Here is a 13,256-nt window from a genome sequence, read left to right on the forward strand (position 1 = left end):
CCAGTGGGAAAGCCGTGTCGTGTCTATGAGCAAGCTTGGATTACGATTGGTAGAGCCGCAAGCATATTTCATGTCATTTTAAGATACGTCAAAAAAAAGTTGAATAATTTCAGTAAAAAAAAAATTCAGTCCAAAAAAAAAGAAAAGTTGTACTACAAATATTATTTTTCTAATAGTAAAAGTCACGACTAAAATATCTATGTCATTTTCATTTTGAAAAATATTAAATAAGAATTTATTATGTTTTAAGTATGTTCAATCTCATTCAAAGACATGTAAAAGAAAGTTGAAAAAATATATTATGTTAAAAAAATAATAAAAAAAAGTTAAAAAAACTACAAAAAAAAACTTCAAAAAAGTATACAAAAAGGGAGGAGGGGGCCCCTTGGAGGTTGGGGATAGGGGTCCTTTGGAGGTTGATGTCCATGATTGTTAGGGTCATTGATGCTTGCGGTCCTTGATGTTCAAATCTATAATCGTCTCACTAATCCAATATTGTGTACTTGTTCATTCTAAGACGTGAAAAAAGTTGAAAAGAAATATATCATGTTCAAAAAATAATAAAAAAGTTAAAAAAAACTACAAAAAAAACTTAAGAAAGTATAAAAAAATGAGGGGGAGGGGCCCCAAAAAGTTGGGCGGCGGGGGCCCCTTGGGGGTTGGGGATAGGGGGCATTTGGAGGTTGAGGTCCTTGGTTGTTAGGGTCATTGGTGGTTGCGGTCCTTGATGTTCAAATCAACAATTGTCTCACTAGTTGATTTCTAAGGATTTCTAAGGATTGTTCTGAATTTCTTTATTAAAATTCCTTTCTTGGCATTTACATCACCATTCGTATCAACTTTTTAGTATACTAGAATGTTAGAGCATATTTTATATTGACAACACTGTTCAAATGGTACTTGTGTATTATACAGAACACAGTCGAGAACCACCAAGATAAAAATAATATGTATCTCTTATTAGAGTTAGCATTCCCTGAGATGCCTTACCTTTTTCGTTTCTACTTTCAAATCCCCTAAAATGTCAATTAATCTCTGACCTTTCCTATGTTCTGGTAACTGTGCACAGATACATTATAAATTCCTATGAAGCCTTCCAAATTTATAAACATGTCTCGTGGAGAAATTGGGCCAATCAGATATCTTGTCCCGTCAGTATTTCTAACTCCCAGACAAGAATGTTCTCGAGGTAAAATTTACTTATCTGATGATGTCACCTTGTTATCTCAGTATTTCTAACCGGTGATTGGCCTAGAAAGAGGATGTGGTCTTGTTCGTACACGGATTCTAGTCCTCTAATTGGCTGTCATCTTGTCCGTATCGTATGTAAAGCAGCATTTCTACTGATTTATAACATCAGTCCATCTGGTGCGTGGCCTCCCTCGAGGACATTTCCAGACAGTCGAGGGATTTAAGTCCAAAATTATCCGTGCAGTGGTAGTTGGCGGGAGACGGAGTAAGTGGCCGTATCATCTTAGAGAACGAGTTTCTACTTGGGTAAGATAAGATAAGATTTATTGCTGAAAAAGGGCTATCACAAGCCCAAAAGGGCCGAATTCACACTTTAGCGTCAAATACAGCGAAAAAAGAATAACAAAAACAAACAATCAAACAACAACAGTAAATTGAAGAGGTTCGATAACTTGAAGGTCTTCAGGATCTCAGTAATGCGGATCTTGTCATACGCTTTGAAGCCTTCAACTCGACGCAGTTTTCTAGTTTTAAGGGCATCGACCTTTCATAATTGTGTCTGGGTTATTGGCCATGTTTCAGAAGAGTACAGCATGATGCTTGACTGTGCCGTTGTAAATTCAGGCTTTTGTAAGGCGACTAGTTTTGGGTTTGTGGCAGACTGCTCTCAGGAGCTGTCCGAAACAGAGTTTGCCTTGGCTGATCTGGCCGATATTTTGGCGTCATGTGTTACATTTGACAATATAATTGACTCTGCCCTTACAGAATACATTATTAATAACCCAGACCATACGGTTTTATTTAACCAAGCTAGCCTAATTTTGCATGACAAAGGTATTGTCCAGCACGACAGAGAAGCTGCTGAAATTTATAAATATAAACATTTAGGTCTAGCTTTGAACAGAGCTTCATGTGATTTAAGAATGAATGAGTCGTATTTCGGTTTTCTCAAAAGAGACGCCGATACTTTAGTAATCCCTAAAATAAACCTTGAACCATCTTCTCAATCACACAATCAAACACGTCATCAACTCCTTAGGTCTCAAAACGTATCCACAAGAAATACAATGGTTAAAATAAAAAATCAGGTGACTTAGTTCTCCGATTTATTTAATTGATGGTTCATTTGTTTGAGTGGATTAATTTTTACTTTTATTTCTCAGTTGTTCTTTAGTATCCGCCGATGGCAGTTCAGAATTTTGTAGATTTTGTGCAAATCGCGGATACTGACGAATGACTCAATTTATGGCTGTTAGGTATTTGATTTTAATTCTTATAATTTTTGGTCTTTTATTGAATTTTATTTATCTTTAAATTTGTTTGCTGTTTTTTTTCCATTGGTTTTTAATTGATTTTGCTAACTTTCCGTGTTTGTTTTTTGTTTTATTCTTCGGCATTTTCATTCATTATGTTATTTTTTTTCAGGTGACTTAAATCACTATGGGCACAGAGATTGTCAAAAGGACGTATAAGCAACTCTGTATAAGCTTACTCTTTATAGTGATGGATCCGGGGGTGGGGGTAGGGGGTAGTCTAAAGTAGTATAATTTATTTAATTAACTCAAGTTTGCGTTAATTAAATTTGCTCCTAACGCAAATTTATCGAATCAACCTATTTTGTGCCCCCCTAAAATTTTTTTTTATCAGATCAACCTATTTCCCCCCCCCCTCCTAAAAAAATCCTGGATCCGTCCCTGACTCTTTACGTATAAGCTTTCTCTGTCAAGCTGAAACATTCAGGGCATCATGAGGGTGATATTCAACTGACCATTATGTAAGTTATTAAATATATTATTGTCATGGCTTTAAAAGGTTTAGAGAGCCCTATCCTGTTCGTGATAATTTGTGGTAATTTAAATTTGAGTTGTCCATTTTACGCTTGAATTGTTGTTTGACTTAATTTAATGCACATCTTTGGTTTAACTTAACGCTTTACTTTTCTTTAAAATACTAATACAAACAAGATTAATTAATAAAAGCAAGGACAACCACAAATAAAAGTTGTTTTACTACCCCTCCAAAATTCCAAGGCTAGATCTTTATTTATGCTTTGCTGAAAATATTTGTCAACACAGTTTTTTTTTTATTTTGTAGATTTTAACAACAAAAATAGAGCAAAATTACAATAGTAATATGATACAAAAAACTCTATATCTTAGAATAAATAATTCTGCAACTTTTAATATTTTTTTTTCTTTATTTATGCGCACTTTTTTTTAAATCAGTTTTTCAGCTTGATGTTTTTTATTCTTAAGTTTGACTTGATTATTAATTTCAAATTCTGTAGTTGTAAGGTTTTGCAAATTCATTGTCGTTTTGCTTGTTTTAATTTTGAATTATAAAGTTAGTTTTTGCTCATTTTAAGTTTAAAGATTTTTTTCATCAAAAACAATTTTTCTTAATTAATTTATATTTTTTAGTCGACATACTTTTATTATGTATTAACAAAGTTTTTTCTAATTTTTCTTTCTAGCAACTATATTGTTGAAATGCACATTAGATATTGAGCTAACTTTTAATATTTAGTACAGATAATCGGTCCGCCATAGTTTTCACCATGTTAAGATGAAAAATGATGCTCAAAATAGATTCCTGTCAAGACATGCAGAGCTGTAGAGTCACTTAGAAACCAAATAAAAGATAATATATTCTTCGTTAGATCATTGAAATTAGCGCATACTCTTGGTAATAAAAAACTTTGACTATATTACTTTCTGAAAAGCTTATCATTTCATTAGTTTCTGCAAATAAAAATTGAACACTTTTTATATTTTTCTAATATTATTCTGCTGTCTCCCATCCATATTAGTGTAACTACCAAGAGATTTACTAATTATTCTTGCCTCATCCAACCATAATTTAGTCTACTTGACTTCCATACTATATATAAAGTTTTCGTTCGGCCTTGAACTATTTAAGAGCTCAAAGACTTCTTATCAAAATATTCTTTCATTGAATGAGTTACCTTTTCCTCCTCAACTAGTTGTAGTTTCGGATCAAGGACGCTTCTAGACTACTAAGATCTTTGCGCTGGCCCTTCATCCTACAGTGTGTTGCTAAGGCCAGGCTCCGACTCTAGGTCTCGTATTTCCAAGTTGAGATCAAATCCACTGCGCCACCACAGGACTCTCTCCAGCTAGTTCCAGCCTTTGGCCTTTGTCTTAGTATTTTGAAGCCTTTGCAGTTCGGAGAATAAGCGTCATCTATAAGATTCAGCTTTTTGTGCCATCTATGAGAAACGTGTGAAGAGTGATGTGTATTTAAAAGTACAATGTGCCACCGAAGCAGAGTAATATGGGTTTGCTAAGACATTAGTCTTGAAACGCAGCCAAAACCTGCAACAGCAACAACACAGCAAAGTAATATGAATCATTGGAAAGATCGTAAAATCAAAAGCTATAGGAGTACTCCCCAACCTCAACTTGTTGCTCTAACGCTGACTATTTGTTCAATCAGGAAGGATCTACGTCCGCAACCGCAATGGTGGTATTTTGTTATTTTGATAGTGATAATATTTGACCAGGAATAAAAGCACATAATTTTTTTATATGCAACGGAATTGAGAAACGGAAAAAAAAAATATAATTATACAACTTTGTATGCACTACGAAGGCAAAATGATAGCATGGTATGGTTCTTAAGCTCTTAGTCAATTCTCGAGCCAGAAATAGACAAAGGCCATGAAAATAGGAGTCATATTCGACTATTACCTCTGGCTAACCTGTTTTAAGCAAAAGGAGTACTTAGGCTACAATTCTGTGGTCGTGACAAGAGTAACAACTGAAAAAAGTCTCCTGAAAGTACTTTAATTGGTTGAGCAAAGGCATCTTTAACTTCAAAAGAGACCAAAAATGTAGTACTGTTATTATAGTTCCCCCTGGCGTTAAATTTACTGTTACTCAAAACCATAAATATGCAACCAAAGCAAAAAATTAAGTTTTTTGACACATTCAAAGATAAATAACAAAAGCTGAACGAGCCGAAAACTTTGTTTCGTTGCTATAAAGCTGGCTATTTGGTACCTTGAACCAATTTAGAATTTTCTGTATACACAGGTAAGGTATTTTTCTTTCTTTTTTTGTAATTTTGTTATCATTTTGATGAGGACAGGGCTCAGAGTAAAGCTCTTTTCTTACACAATAGAAAGAGGAAATGGAAACAGAAGAAAAAAAAATCAATTCGTACAATAGCATAACATAGCTAAACTTTTTAAATATCGGTACAATATATGAAGTTTTCCGCTCAATAAGCAGTTTTACATAGTTTATCGAGCATTAAAGTAGTTGTGTGGGAGGGTGTAAAATTTTATTGGAGACTTCTTTCAGAGGTGAGGAAAGGGTATAATATGAGCCGAGTAAAATGTAATATTGATTTCTAATCATACCTAAATTTCATTTGAACGGAAACGGCGATGTTCATATAATATAATCCATTCCTGTCATTTTACTAAAATCTAGGAAGAAAGGGGGTCAGCAATTTATGAGCAATTATGATTATTGCGAACTGGTACAAAAGAATAAATATCTAAAAAAAAAGTGGTGATGCAAATTTGAAGATAGAAAAAATGGAAGGGGTCGTCGAATAAACTTCGGAGGGGGTTAATTCGAATGGAAATCGAGAGTTTTCTACCATCTTTTCTTAAAAAATTGCCTTATGGGGATGAATTCCTGCCATGTCTTCGCATAATGGTAGTTATTACTATTATATTGAATTATCATTATTGCGAACTGGTACAAAAGAATAAAATATATAAAAAAAAGTGGTGATGCAAATTTGAAGATAGAAAAAACAAAACCAGGAAATCCTGCTTGTCTTCCAGTAGATGAAGTCTTATTTTCTTCGAGGCAGCTCTTCTCTTTATTATAAGATGAAATAAAAAAATCAACTGAAAGTAAGGAGTAACATTAAAACTTAAAACGAACAGATAATATTTCGTATATGAGGGGGTTGCTCCTCCTCAACACTAGCTCCTCCTAGAATCAGAATTTAATAATTTCCTTTAACTGTTGGTGATTCTGATGGCTTCTATATCCTCATTCATCCCCCACAAAATTTGCAATCTGCTACTACAATTAACAAGGCTTAAGCAGGGTCAGTATCTTAGTTGTTTCTGCTGCCAAATCAGAGGCAACGCTATAGCGTTGCATATAATAAAGGCCATACGGCTCCAATGTTTCCTTATTTATCATTTTTTCCAAGAGGCACTTCATATGGAAGGGGTTGTCGAATAAACTTCGGAGGGGGTTCATTCGAATGGAAATCGAGAGTTTTCTACCATCTTTTCTTAAAAAATTGCCTTATGGGAATGAATTCCTGCCATGTCTTCGTATAATAATAGTTATTAATATTATCTTGAATTCTCATTATTGCGAGCTGGTACAAAAGAATTAAATATATAAAAAAACTGGTGATGCAAATTTGAAAATAGAAAAAACAAAACCAGGAAATCCTGCTTTTCTTCCAGTACATGTAGTCTTATTTTCTTCGAGGCAGCTCTTCTCTTTAATATAAGATGAAATAAAAAAATCAACTGAAAGTAAGGAGTAACATTAAAACTTAAAACGAACAGATAATATTACGTATATGAGGGGGGTTGCTCCTCCTCAACACCTCACTCTTTACGCAAAGTTTTTTTTTATACTTTTAAAAGAAGCTTCTTATTGTTCTAATTAAAAGAACACAGGGTTTCGTGAGTCATTATTAAAGAATTGGGACAGAATTCAAACTTTAGCGTAAAAAGCGAGGTGCTGAGGAGGAGCAACCACCCTTATATACGTAATAATTTATGTCCGTTTTAAGTTTTAATGCTGCTTCTTACTTTCAGTTGACAAAACTCGTTTCTTTTATTTAATTTCTGATCTTTTTTTTAAATAATGCCAGGAAATTTGGCTACACCTTCACGGAAAAAGTCCCTCCTCCTGATCGATTAATTCTCTAGAATAGTGGTTCTCAAAACTGAGGTAGGCAAAAATTTTTGGGGGTACATGGCCAGCCAGCAAAAAAACAACCCTTTAATTTTAGGACTGGCAATTTTACTTATTTAGCTATAGTTTACTTAGTATCGGTATCTGAGAAGGGGTATCTAAAATGTTTTGTGGGTAAAAAGGGTACAGTGCATAAATTAGTTTGAGAAGCACTGCTCTAGACAATTCAATCTTGGTGCAAATTTACCCCGTACACTTACACTTAACATATAAACGAGTAAAATTGAATCGACAACGAGAAAGCAAAACATGAGAAGAATTCCGCATAGGAATTCTGGCAAATTTCACTAATGTAAAATTTCCACTGAAAAATTAACCCCCTGAAAAATTTCCTCTCAGAAACAAATTGTCCCCGTGAAAAACCCATCTGTAGAAAATTCGCCCCTCTCACCCGAAAAGTGTATGCATACTTCCCAATAGAAAATACTACACGTAAACAATGGAGAAATTTTGTAACTTAAAGACCTCTCCCCAGGGGCTGAGGGGGGGTATGAAATCTCTAAAGGTATATTTATTTGGACTTTCAACAATGCTGAACAAAATGGCTATATCTTGATTTTGATCGGAGGATTTTGAGAAAAAAGGGGCGTGAGACTGGGTCTAGTTTCCTTCCAATTTTTTTGGTCACTTAAAAAGGGCACTAGAACTTTTAATTTCCTTTAAAATTAGCCCTCTCCTGATATTCTAAGACATATGGGTTGATACTAGCACCCCTGGGAAAAAACAAAACAAAAAAAAACAAATAAACAAATAAACGCGCATCCGTGATCTTTCTTATGGCAAAAAATACAAAATTCCACGTTTTTGTAGATAGGAGCTTGAAACCTCTACGGTTAGGTTTTCTGATACGGTGAATCTGATTGTGTGATTTTCATTAAGATTTTATGACTTTTAGGGAATGTTTACCCTTTTTTCGAAAATTAGGCAAATTTTCTCAGGCTAGTAACCCTTTGATGGGTAAAATTGAACTCAGTGAAAATTATATATTTAAAAACAGCATAAAAATCGACTCTTTTGATGTATCTATTGATATCAAAATTCCGTTTTTTAGAGTTTCGGTTACTATTGAGCCCGGTCGTTCTTTACTTACAGTTTGTTACCACGAAATGTTTAATATAATTGTTCCTATGCTGAAGCTGTCATATGCTGGACAATATATATGGAATCAGCATAAAAATCCGATTCTTTTGATATATCTATTGGTATCAAAATTCCGTTCTTTAGAGTTTTGGTTACTATTGAGGCGGGTCTTCCCTTACTTTCAGTTCGTTACCACAAACTCTTGAATTGCTCTTTTATGTCGACATGTTATATGAGGTTGCTTTCCCCGTCGTGACCATAATTTGCGAGGATTACTTTGTTTGGCTGATATCTGTTCCATATCGCTGAATTTTAAGAAATCTGGTCCCGCCCTTTAGAACATTTCTGTTCTGCATTTATATAATGACGAAACATTTCTGTTTGGGATTTGAATTAGAATTTTGTGGGATATAATAAGTGTTAGCCGAGTAAAAAGGGGAGAAAATTCTGTGTGTAAAATTTTGCATTTGAATGTGTTAATACATTTGAAATTAAAGTATGAGAATGTATTTAATCTATTTTTATTAGATTTTCTTAAACCCTTTTCAATTTTAAAATCCATGATTAATTAAATCTGGTTAGCTTTTAGATAGCAAAAGTCTTTTTATTGGACTGTTGTCAGATTACCATATTGTTACCCATGTTTGAATTTTGCTAATATATTCTGTTCTGGCTGGCTCTTCTGTTGAATTTAAAAGGAATAAAGAATCAAAACTGGAAGCATGTATCGCAAATGAACTCCTAATACTGCAGAATGGGTCTTTATACTAAATCCTTTAAATTCTTCCCCAGTGTCATGACTGGTAGAATAAGTTTCTTCAAGGAAAAACTAAATCTTAGTTTTACAAGTTTTTTAGTATGAACAGAGAGTTTTCATTGGGTGTTTCAAAAGTTGCACCAAATATGTCAACTCAGGACACTCAACTAAGAGCAGCTATTTCAACTGACCACAAAGATGCAGTTGTCCTATTTGTGTTATCCACAAATGCTAATTATATAGCTATTTGTTCAGCATTCAAGTGAATTTATTTAAGGGCTTCTAAACAACTGGTAGTTCCAGAGCTGATTAAATGGCCTCATACAACAGCTGAATTCGTGAAGTTAGAATCAGAATTTAATAATTTCCTTTAACTGTTGGTGATTCAGATGGCTTCTATATCCTCATTCATCCCCCACAAAATTTGCAATCTGCTACTACAATTAACAAGGCTTGTGCAGGGTCAGTATCTTAGGTGTTTCTGCTGCCAAATCAGAGGCAACGCTATAGTGTTGCCTATAATAAAGGCCATACGGCTCCAATGTTTCATTATTTATCATTTTTTCCAAGAGGCACATCATATGAAAGGGGTCGTCGAATAAACTTCGGAGGGGGTTCATTCGAATGGAAATCGAGAGTCCTAGTGCCCTTTTTATGAGTCAAAAGTGAGGGTAACTAGCCCCCCCTTCCCCGCACTTTTTTCCCCAAATACATCCGATAAAAAATTTTGAGATAGTCATGTTGTTAAAAATAGTTCAAAGATTATATAAGAAAAACTCTGGTGTCGAAACAACACCCCAGGGCCCGGGGGCAGGCGTTGTAAGTTGTGCCCTGGGGGCATATATGGTTCTTATGGAAGGGATGCTCGTATAAACTTCAGAGCGGGCTCATTTGATTGGAAAATGAAAGTTCTAGTTCATTTTTTAAGAATCAAAAGAGATTGGAGTGTAACCTAACCCCCACGCCTTTTTCCCCCAAATGCATCAAATAAAAATTTTGAGATAGCTATCTTGTTAAAAATAGTTCATGGATCGTATGACAAAAAACCCGGTGTCTATACAACCCCCCGGGGCCCTGGGCAGGAGTTGTAAGTTATGCCGTGTGGGCATATGTGGTTCTTATTGAAGGGATGCTCATATAAACTTCAAAGAGGGCTTTATTTGATAATAAATTGAAAGTTTCCAGTTCACTTTTTAAGAGTCAAAAGAGATCGGAGGGTAACTAGCTCCCCCCCCCCCTCCTCTACGCCCTTTTTTCCTTAAACAGATACTATAAGAACTTTCAGATATTCATTTTTAAAATAGTTCTAAGATCATATAATGAAAACTCCGGGGTCAACTCAACCCCCCAGGGCCCGAGGACAGGCGTTGTAAGTTATGCCCTGGGGGAAAATATGGTTCTTATAGAAGGGATGCTCTTAAAAGCTTAAGAAACTTGAACTATTTATTAAAAATAGTTCAAAAGTCAGATTACAAGAACTCAGGTGCCGACACAATTCCCCAGGGCCTGGGGCAGGCGTTGTAAGTTATGCTCTGGGGTATATATGGTTGTTATGAAACGGATACTCGTATAAACTTCAGATAGGGCTCATTTGATTGGAAATTGAAAGTTTAAGTTCACTTTTTAAAAGTCAAAAGAGATCCGAGGGAAACTAGCCCCCCCCCCCCCCCACATGGATTTTTCCCAAACCTTTCCAATGAAAATTTATAGATAGCCATTTTGTTAAAAATAGTTTAAAGGTTGGATAAGAAAATTACGGTGTCAATACAATCCTCCAGGGCCCGAAGGTAGGCAATCCAAGTTATGCCCTGAGGGCATGTATGGTTCTTATGAAAGGGATGCTCGTATAAACTTCAGAGAGTGCTCATTTGGTTGACAATTTAGGGTTCTAGTTCACTTTTTAAGAGTCAAGAGATCGGAGGGCAACTAGCCCCCCACGCCCTTTTTCCCCAAACCCATCCGCTACAAGTTTTAAGATAGCATTTTTTTAAAAATAGTTCCAAAGTTAGATAACAAAACCTACGGTGTCGACACAACCCACTAGGGCCCGGGGGATAGGCGTTGTAAGTGTTGTCCTGGGAGCGTTTATGGTTCTTTTGAAAGAGATGCTCATATGAACTTCAGAGAGGGCTCATTCAATTGGAAATTGAGAGTTCCAATTAAGTTTTTAAGAGTGAAAAAATAGAGAGGGCAAATAGCCCTACCCCCACGGCATTTTTTCCCCAAACCCATCCGATACAAATTTTGGGATAGCCATTTCCTAAAAACAGTTCAAAGGTCAGATAACAAAAACTCCGGTGTCAACAAGCCCCTTTTCCCCCAAATTCATCCGATAAAAATTTTGAGATAGCCATTTTGTTAAAAAAGGTCAGATAACAAAAACTCCGGCAGCGACACGACCCCCCAGGTCCTAGGGGCAGGCGTTGAAAGTTATGCCCTGCGGGCATATATGGTTCTTATGGAAGGGATACTCGTATAAACTACAAAGAGGGCTCATTTGAACGGAAATTGAAAATTTAATTTCAATTTTTAAGAGTCTAAAAGATCATAGGGCATCTAGCCCTATCCCACGCCCTTTTTCCCTAAACCCATCCGATACAAATTTTGAGATAGCCATTTTTTAAAATAGTTCAAAGGTCAGATAACTAAAACTCTGGCGTCGACACAACCCCCAGGGCCCGGGGACCAGGAGTTGTAAGTTATGTCCTGGGGCCGTATATGGTTCTTATGAAAGGGATGCTCATATAAACTTCAGAGAAGACTCGTTTGATTGGAAATTAAAAGTTTCAGTTCCCTTTCTCAGAGTCAAAAGAGATCGAAGGGCAGCTACCCACTCCCCCTCCACGCCTTTTTCTTCCCCGGACCTTTCCGATAAAAATTTTGAGGTGACCATGCTGTTAAAAATAGTTCAAACATCAGATATTGAACCTCCGGAGTCGACACAACCCCACAGGGCTCGTGGTCAGGTGTTGTAAGCTATGCCCTTGGGGCATACTGGATGCGACCAAAAAGCAATTAGACTTACTCAATAAAGAGGAATTTATTCATTTGATTTGAATAACGCCTCAAAATTCTTCAAAATAGTTCCCTTTGGGCTTCGATGCACCACTGCCAGCGCAATTTCCATGATTTATAGGCTCCCTCAAAGTCAGATTCCGAAATGCCTTTTAAAGAGTTCGTTACAGCCTTCTGGATGGTGACAATTTTGTAAAAACTGTGACCTTTCAGGGCGGTTTTCAATTTGGGGAACAGAAAAAATCTGCCGGGCTTAAATCAGACCTACACGGAGGCTGTGGTAAAGTTGAAACCCTTATCCGGGTCATGTACGACGTCACATGGAAGGCAGTGTGGTTCAGAGCGTTGTCCTGGTGGAGCTTCTATCGATCGGCAATCTCATGTCATCTCCTCATCACGTTTCGGTGCAGTTGCGCAAGGACGTCTTTGTAGAAAGTAGCGTTGACAGTTTGTCCTTGTGGCACAAAATCACTGTGTACCACCCGACGGTTGTCAAAAAAGACAATGAACATGGTCTTCATCTTTGACTTTGCTATTCTTACTTTCTTGGGGCGTGGAAACCCCTTCCTCTGTCATTCGAAACTCTGGCGTTTGGTCTCAGGATCGTATTGGGAAACCCATGTTTTGTTACCTGTTGTTACGACGTGTAAAAAGTCTACCTCATCGTCCAAATCCTTCATCGTTTTTCAGCACAGGTCAACTCGTCGTTGTTTCTGTTCATCATTCAGTACTTTTGGCACCAATTTTGCACCAAATTTTCTCATGTTAAGATTCTCGGTTACAATGCTGTGTACCGTCGACTTGCACATGTTAAGTTCTTCGGCTATGAATTATAGACTCAACCGACGGTCGGAGTCCAAGAGTCCTTTAACTTTGAACAGATTTTCATCCAATAAACTCGTCGAAGGGCTTCCAGATCGATCTTTGTCCTAAACTGCCTCCCGCCCGTCTTTGAAGTCCTTGTGCCAACCTGGGCCTTTGACGTTTTTGGTCTCCTTAAGCCTGCTGAATCAAGGCAAGAGGGTCTGAAGCAGTTTATCCCAAGAGAAAACGGAATTTGATGGCATATCGCTGCTCTGTCGTCCGTTCTATTTTTTACTTTTTATCCCGTGACCAAAATGAAAAAATACACTTTGCAAAACTATCGATCCTTACTCTCTCACTGTCCAGAAACGATTGCCGTGGGGTGCGAAGCTTCGGAAAGACCCCAATCACCGATGCCACCTATT

This window comes from Artemia sp. Qi Xiang Cuo, chromosome 14, assembly GCF_049724085.1.
Source record: "Artemia sp. Qi Xiang Cuo chromosome 14, ASM4972408v1, whole genome shotgun sequence".
Lineage (NCBI taxonomy): Eukaryota > Metazoa > Arthropoda > Branchiopoda > Anostraca > Artemiidae > Artemia > Artemia sp. Qi Xiang Cuo.